Source organism: Etheostoma spectabile, chromosome 13 (assembly GCF_008692095.1).
Source record: "Etheostoma spectabile isolate EspeVRDwgs_2016 chromosome 13, UIUC_Espe_1.0, whole genome shotgun sequence".
NCBI classification, from domain to species: Eukaryota; Metazoa; Chordata; class Actinopteri; order Perciformes; family Percidae; genus Etheostoma; species Etheostoma spectabile.
The window spans coordinates 1,632,333-1,641,240 of NC_045745.1; the positions used below are offsets into that span (position 1 = coordinate 1,632,333).

Genomic DNA, 8,908 nt, shown 5'->3' on the forward strand with positions numbered 1-8,908 from the left:
AGAAAAACATGCTCTGGATTATTGGCATTGTTTTAAAATCATGTTGTGGGGTACTAAGCGTCGGGTGGAGCAGCAGTGCCTCTGCACAATAGCCTCTGGAAGGAACGTGTCTCGGTGGAACGTGTGTACGTTCAAAAGTAGTTTTAGTTGTGCAAGAGAAAACTCAGATTGTACAGATAGTCTAGCTAGCGGTCTGGATTTACCCTGCAGAGATCTGAGGAGCAGTTATGCCTCTCCTGCAAAATGCGTCACTGTTTTTGTGTACGTGCAAACACAACCATCTGCTGACTTTTGGTTTCTATGAGAGCTGGACTCCACATCACTGGACTGTGTGCAGCGCTGAAAGTATTTTAGGATTCCATTAACACAGCATTAAACAGAAAACAGTGAATTACAACAAATTAGTGTGTGTGTGTTTAGTGGTCAACTCTGCTCTTGTAATCCCACATATGGTTATTTTTAAATGAATGCGAGCACATTGAGCACACACAAACGAAGAAGAGCGAGACATAACCAATGATGTCTGCTCTATTTACATTCACATTGCCCCCCCCCCCCCCCCCCCCCCCCCCCCTTTGTCCCTGGCTCTGCTCAGCCATAGTGAGGTCACACGTGCACCTCTCTTCTGCCTCATTGTGGCACCAGGGGACAACAAGGTCTGTGCTCTTTGATGGGAAATGAAAGAGCCACTATCCAAAATGAAAACGGCATGAAAGAGATAGGGCCATTAATGAAATTGATCAGGGTAATCGTCATTTGAATCTGACAGGCTAATCATGGTTTGTTTTCACACACGACAATGAAAGAGAGAGAGAGAGAGAGAGAGAGACAGACAAACAGCGCAGACTATTATTCATCTCCACACAGTGGTTTGTTTGGATATGACATCGTAATTATTCCATCCCGGCTTGAAAGATGGAGCACATTTAGGATGAACCGAAGTCAGATCGTCTCCCAAGGGGGTCTGTGTCAGGATCCCTTCCCAAGAGTTAGCAGGAAGTGGTTTCTGTCAGTACGCGCCAACAATTACCGCCTCGGCGCTTTGAGTTCACCTGAAGGTTGGAAAGGAATGTGCTGAACAACTTGCTTAATAATTTGCCTGGAAATATCACATATTCACAAAAATACACCTCAGGTCTTCTCCCCCCCCCCAACACACACACACACACACACACACACACACACAAATACATGTATACACACACATGCACACACATACATACAAACACAAATGCATGTATCCACACACATACACGCCACTCACACACTTTCTTGTATATTTATTTATATTACATTTCTTTTGTAGAGCAGTCAAGCTCACATTATAATAACTGGCCCTTTATTTCATTTTTTTTAAACTACCTCTGAGCAGATGTTCAGCGATTTGCCCAATTGCTTAACTACACTGCAATTATGATCTGAGAGTCATATTTAGACCTGGTCTTGGGTGGACATGTGTGTGGGCTGTAATGACTGCTGGGACGCTCCGATGTCGGCATTGTTTCACAGCTCTCCGCGGGTTTCTGAAAGGACAGTGCAGAACGTTTGTCGCTACGTCCTTAATGATTATAATCTATTTGTTTTCCCCTTTTTTATGTCATGGCAAAAACGGTATGCTTTCTCCAGCCAAGCGCACTATCACCGAGGACAAACCCATGCAGGCGCTTACCTTTAATACAAAGACAAACAGATCTGTACAAACCAGCAAGGCAATGAAATATAACGTGTGTAGATGAACTGAAAATGAATGTTTTTTTTTCACAAGTAAGCAGACGTAAAGGAGGTGGTTGTAAAGCTGACTTCACCTATTAATACCAGTGCCATATGGCCACTATGGCAGCGATTCAGAGTCAAGGCTGCACTGAGCATCGCCACACTGTGCACATTAATATTCTGACTTTAGACGATCGAGGAACCCCGCTCATTTTCAATATCAAACAAGCACATTGTTTATTAACTCTGATGAGATCTGTGGTCACAGACAAAATGTTGTAGACTGGGAATCACTGAGCTGACGAAGATCAGAGGCAAAGAGAAGTCTGATCTGTGATCTGAGGATGAAGTCTTCTGCCTTTTTTTTTTTCTTTTTTCAAGCAGCACCTGTCAGAGCGCTGCTGGAAATCCTGCTAGATCATGTTCCTAAAGTTTTGGCCTTGGTCTGAGCCATGTGCAGCTGACAGAAAAATCTCATCTTCATTTCCTTGTTCTCAAATCCCTGCTGTTACAAGCGTGTAACAAGAGAAGGCATGTGGAGAAAACCTATGCAGGCTGCTCCTTTAAAGGCTTCACTTCGATTCTTTCGGACCTGAGGCCTTTTTGCGTTATTAGGGCCATTAATGTCGATGTACTATAGGCACCGGTCGCCTCAAGGTTAGACAATCTGGCATGCAGAGCAGTTAAATAAACACGATCACATTACATTTAGTGAGGCAGTGGGATGTTTTGTGTTGCACAACACAGCTATTTGCCATGGTATGGCTTATTTGGTTGAGAAAACAGTAGTAAGCTCTCAGTTGGCCTCCATCTTGTCCTGTTGTTAACTGGAATCACCCTCCATTGTACAAGTCTCACCCAGCGTGGTCGCGCAGCTCTTTGCTGAAACAGTGACATCCCGTCTGTGCTACCCGGCGCTTCACGAGTTAAATAAAGTTACAGTCAAAACTGAACGCTGATTGTTTCTCCCCATGCTGTGTGCTCCCAACCGCTGCATACAACAGGCAACACAGTCAGCCAAACTTAAAACAGCATACCTTTTTCAATGCGAAATGAGCAACTGCCATTGTTGAAAACAATTTACCATCTCAGACAAATAGCAGGCAGTAGTACTGCAGCTTCTTTCTGCATGGCATTAAAGAAAAGTCAGCCTCTGGGCTTTCTTATTAGATCAAATGCAAATGCTCCAAACTCCCATCGAGCATGACTTTTAAAAAGGATATGCAAGACGCATTCCCATTCAAGCCAAACTTATAATGATCAAATCAAGCAATGCGGGAAGAGGATCTCTTGGAAGTACACTAGTAAAATATTTCTGATTCAGCCCCAAAAGTTCAGTTTGAAAATTGCACTGAGAAGGCCTGAATACACAGAACTTTTTCCCGTTTCTTTCTGACTCCAGTCAGTCAGCCAATTCTGAATCACAGCCCATGAAGGCTTATATTTTGGCAGTAGCGCTGCATATTTATGGTGATATAACCAATTCCTTTGTCTATTTGAAGACTGCATAAGGATTGCAGGACTCATTCTCTCTCTCAGCCCAAGCAAACATGGGCCCAGTTGGAACATGGGTAGAGTTGGGGGGGTGGGGGGGGGCTGGGGGGGAGGGTATATAAATTTGATACCATTTTAGAAAAATGACTGAGCTTGTATTGCACCTACCAGATAGTACTATTCATTTTCGGTGTTTTGTGACATTTGTGTGATTTGCATTGTAGTCTGGAGGAGATCATTTTTTGGGATGTGAACTTTGGTTAGACATGAGAAATTAAACCTACGCTTCAGTTGCCACGGGATTGTCATAGCAGGCGCATGAAGTAGTCTCATGATCTGTTGGGATTTCTTTTTCGGACGATTCACATGAATGAAATTCGGCCCTTTGCCTGGTTATCAGTTCCCAGGGCTCTCTTCAGATTGGATTGTTCCCAAGTGGAGGGGGACCTCATGCTATTTGACTCGCTGCATTGTAAAGGATTGTTGGTTCATATGTATTTTCTTGATGAAAAGTGTGTGCTCATATTTAAGACTGACAATAATAAAAATGTTGTATCTTAAGATTGTGTGTGTTTTGTATTTGTTGTTTGTGTTTTATTCATGTTGAATATACAAATAGACAAATTATATTGTCTACTTGTATATTTACAAATAGACTTTTCCAAAGTCCATGGACAGCAGAGTTGGCACCGATCCAGAAACAAGACAAAACTATTGATTTTTGGATCCCTCAGAAGTCCTGACCTTGGACTGAGCTTATTGTGGTGGGTCTGCTACATTACCAACAACCGCTAACTGCACTTCTCTAAATGACACCGGTGCGTCTTTGAGCATGAGCACAACGTATTCTAAGAGTTCCGGTACATCAATTATGTACAACCACAGCAGGAGGTCTGCCATAATGCTTCCTCCACTATAGCTGCATGCAAAAGCAATATCCTATTCTCATTCATTGGCTGTATAGACGATACATGTTACAAGAATGCAGTGGTTTCCACTGTTGGTTGTCACCGGCAAGCAATGACTGTGTGATAAATAATGTATAGCATGTCTGTGATATGTACACCTTTTTCAGTTTTTTGTGCTTTTTATTGCATTTTTCAAGCAGTGACAGAATCACGTCTTTGCAGTTGCACCACACTGCTCTACTTCACCGCTGCAAATATTTATTTCATGCAAACATCTGCTTTCTGCAGCTGAGCGATGCTCCATACACCAGAGACGGAATACAGTGTTAGAGAGATAAAAGACTGCCCTGTGTTAAAGGACAATGTCACTAAAATTCAAAGCTAACACAGCAATGTACAATATCGGGCCGATCCAAGCTATGTGAATCTCTGAAGATCAATGAAACTGAACATTGATGGAAGAGCGCAATACACTGAAAACCAGCATAACCATCTGACTAGCACACTGATCTAGAGGATCACCATGAAGTGGCACAGTCAAATCCATTCATTTCTTGCTCAGAGAATAGGTGGAGCTGCAAGCTCGGTGACCTGTTGCCTGTTGATGAGGTGAAGTATAATATATCTGCAGTTTTTCTCTGTAAAAAATACTAATTGGGCCCCTTACAACCACAAATACCACTGCTACTACAGTAAGGTGACCAGATTTCTCAGACAAAATCCGGGGACATTTTCAGCTCAGAAGCATATTTACCTCCAAAACAAGTAATGTTTTTATTTTTGTAAAACTTAAAACGGGACACTAGACCTAGAGCTGTTCTTATTAGGGGCTGAGCCCCCCCCCCCAAGGTATACCTAGACCCACCCTGCTGCTACTTCCTACTCCACTCCACTACACCTCAAGATAGAAAGTCCTAATATTTCAAGATAGAAAGTCTTATATTTCAAGATAGAAGTATATTTAAGATAAAGTCTAATATTTCAGATAGAAAGTCTCAATATTTCATAATGTTGTAATGTTTACTGAACTACTGACAGCTTTTGCTTTACTGCTCAAGGCTTGTTTCTGCAACAGCTCATTGAGATCAGATACAACAAAACTACTGAGGACATATTTCCTTTGACAGTGATGCGTATTAACGAGATCGCTGCAGTGTAAGTTAATAGGATAATTGTCCAGCTTGTATTTACGTTCATTAAAGTGCTCGTTTAGCTGCTAACAGATTCAGATTATATTCTAGTGTCTGCACACATTATGGAAAGGATTTCTAAGGAGGTCGACCTTTCTGTTAAAGATTAAGATCCTTTTAAAACATAAAAGTCCGCGAAATTGCGTTCGCTAAACCCACCAGACTCCATGTAAATTCAGTGATTTTAGCATCGTAAAACACGGCTTTCTAAAACCTCTCTGAGCACCGCGGGCTCTGGCTGCCTGGAGCCCGCGTGTGTTGGGTGTGCGATTATCGGCTACGTTTTGTCAGTTTTTTCTTTCTTTCATTCCAATTTCGGGTCTTTCAGTCACAGTGAAAACCGGGGACATTTCCGGGGACAGATCCAGCCGGGGACAGGTAGCCAAAATCGGGGACTGTCCCCGGAAACCGGGGACGTCTGGTCACCCTATACTACAGGTTAGCCGATAACAAAACATATCCCTTGGCCTCCTTTTCCCTACGTGTTGTATTCACCGGGAGTGTGAGACTAACCAGCCTGGGTTAGTGCTACGCTTTCCTACTTCTGGAGGGGGTTGCGTTACTGACTCCCCTCAGACTCTGCATAGTTTAGCATTTGGAAGACAACGTTGGCATCTCGTCCGTATTTCGTATTTACATATTTCATTGTCCTACTTGTACTAATGCAAATGTATGTGTGGCGTGCAAGCTTGTTCTTTGATAGCCGATGCTGGCTAAACACTGTTAAGGCTTTGTCTGTGTTATTGTTGCACTGCATGAAGATGGTCAATATAGTTCAGCGCGGCAAAGCGTCAACTTTTGCCATTATCCAACTTGTACATATGAAAATTAAGAAAGGAAGTTTGCCTTTAAAGTCAAAGTTCCACTTTTTGAAGTGTTAGTTGATTGGTCAAACAACACGGGACTGTCCCGCTGGAGACCGGGGTTCATGTCCCGTTCTTGTCCCGCGTGTCACTGAAACGTACCTGTTGTAACCCCCCCCACCATCTTTGCCTAAACTTAACTGTCCCATTCTTCTGCTGCAACAATTAGTTGATTATAATCCTCATGTACTAATTTTCCAATTGTTCCTTCCTCAATATTGACATAAATACATGCATGTTTTTTTTTTCAATTTTACAACTCTGTGTACATTGCTATTGTTAACCTTCAAACTCTGGATATTGTGTGTGAATCTAGGGTCAGCTGTGTGCTGGTAAGGAAGGCTGTACTAGCCAGAGGTCGGTGGCCCATCTAAAGCTAAGAAAACTATTTTTCTTTTCTTTTTTCCCACTCATGTTTCTGTTCAAAGTTGTTCGTGGCTTGTTGGTTTTACTGCACTCGTTCTGTTTTCAGTTATAAATATTTTACATAGCCATAGGACTTTTGAATGCATCTGTCTTCCCGAGGCCCAGCAGACAACACATCTCTTTATATGTGTCTTTTGGGAAAAAAATAAAGAAAACCAAATATCAATACCTAAAACCATGCAGTGCTTCATGGAAGTCAGAAATATTCATGCTCATTTGGCAGTCAAGTGTTTTATCAGTCACCAGTTGCAGGCAGATTAACCTAATGGATTGGGTCCTTCACAATTGGTGGTGTGGACCAAAGCCTGAGGCTCTGGGTCTGGGTCAGGAATTCTACTGAGATATGGAGACATATTTCCCCCAGCCTCCTTTATGATAAATATTTCTCTGTGTGTTTGCTCAGCATTGCTGCTGATGTCAAATTCATGACACCGTCAGTGTTGTGCAAGCCACTGCAGAGGAAAATGTTAGGGCACAACAGAATATCACCAGGACTTAACCAAGAGTTAAATTACAAAGGAAGCATAACAGGAATCCAGAAAGGCAAAATACAGTATATATACAGTATATTGTGTGTGTGTGTGTGTGTGTGTGTGTGTGTGTGTGTGTGTGTGTGTGTGTGTGTGTGTGTATATCACAAGGTTTTAGTGGTATCAATTGGCTGCTGGAGGTCTCAGTAGGAATCATCCAACAAAGACTGTGAATATCCAATCAATTCTCACACCAGTTTGTGAAATGGTCACGCTATTTTGATGTATTGATTCGTGTAAATGTCGCGATTTTCTCATTTATTACGTGTACAGGTCACGATTTTTCGAACGTGTCGATTTCACAAACTGCCATTACACTGGACTGCTCTGGGAGACGCAACAACGGGGAAATGAAAACCATAACAGAGTTTATGGTTTATGCAGGTGTTGTTGAGATATGGCAACAGCTGTTTCCTGTCTGTTTAAATTCAACTTGCAGTAGAAATACGCCGTGTGAGAAATATAAAGCCACCTTGCTTAATTTAAATCAGGGAAATGCTTTTTTTTTACTTTGTTTTTTAAGCAAAAGACATACAGAAGGACTCAGAACAGAGTTCCCATCCCAAAAAGTAAATAAATAAGTTAGATAAAAATGACGATGATAATAAAAAGAAAGGAGTAAGTCAGATTTATTAGAAAAGTACAGTACACACAGAGAAAAATCCAAGCGGGCTGTCACCTAGATAAAGTGAAGCCAGTTATCAGACTGTTTTTCCAACTTCATGTGAGACAAGGTACTCCAGATCCACAGTTTGTGGGACGGAGGGATGGCATCTGTCCATTTCAGAAGGATTAGGTGGCGGGCAAGAAACGTACAGAAAGCCAGAATATCACACTGAGAGCTGTTCAAACTGTAGGCAACAGAAGGTACTCCAAAAAGAGCTATGATGGGACAGGGGGCTATAGACACCTCTAGAACCTCCAAAAGTGTCTTAAACACCGAAGTCCAGTAAGTCAATAGCTTGGAGCAGCTCCAAAATGGGTGTGAATGTGAGGATGGGGTCATTTTGCAACAATTGCACGCTGGATCAATGTCTGGGAATCTCTCTGATAGCTTCTCTTTGGTCCAGTGAGCCCGATGCAGTATTTTACACTGTAATAGTCCATGCCCTGCACAGATAGAGGAGGTGTGGACTCTTTTTAGTATTGCATCCCAAGTTTCATTACGTATGATCTCACCTACATCCTGCTCCCATCTACAGTATGTCTAATAGTGGCATAAGACAGGGTGTTTGGAGATGAAAGTGGACTATATACTGTAGGTTAGATATTATACTTTGAAACAACTGGATAGGCACCAATAGAGAGTCAATGTCAGAGCTTGGGGGAATTTCTGGAAAGTGAGGCAGCTGTTTACGCATAAAATCACGCAACTGAAAGTATCGAAAAAAAGTGTGGGATAAGAAATTTTGTGCACAGTTGCTGAAAAGAGGCAAAGAAACCATCTATAAAAAGGTCATGCTGTGTGCGCAATTCCCTGTTTTGCCACTGCAGAAACACATTGTCCTGAAGGGAGGGAGGAAACATGTGATTTGCATGGATCGGGGATTTCAATGAGAAACTATGCCATCCATAGTGCCGACAAACCTGCTTCCATATTTTAAGTGTTTTGACAAAAATATTTCTTGTATATGGGGCAGTTTCTGAAGCTAGGGGTGCGTAGATTAATGCTGACAATGTGGACGGAGCACAGGATCTAGCTTCAAGAGTGCACCATGAGGGATAATAACAAGACTTATCTCGAGACACTTTACAGAGCAGGTCTAGACCACACTCCAGAATTT

At 42.2% G+C, this 8,908-nt stretch overlaps 1 protein-coding gene across 1 annotated transcript in view; it reads left to right on the forward strand.

The window, feature by feature from the left end:
- ntm (neurotrimin) overlaps nucleotides 1-7,225 on the forward strand; it is a 537,242-nt gene extending 530,017 nt beyond the window's left edge. Inside the window, exon 9 of the mRNA XM_032534314.1 lies at nucleotides 7,158-7,225. The gene's annotated coding sequence lies outside the window, so the exon portion shown is untranslated. The remainder of the gene's footprint in view (nucleotides 1-7,157) is intronic.
- The last annotated feature ends 1,683 nt before the right edge of the window (nucleotides 7,226-8,908 follow it).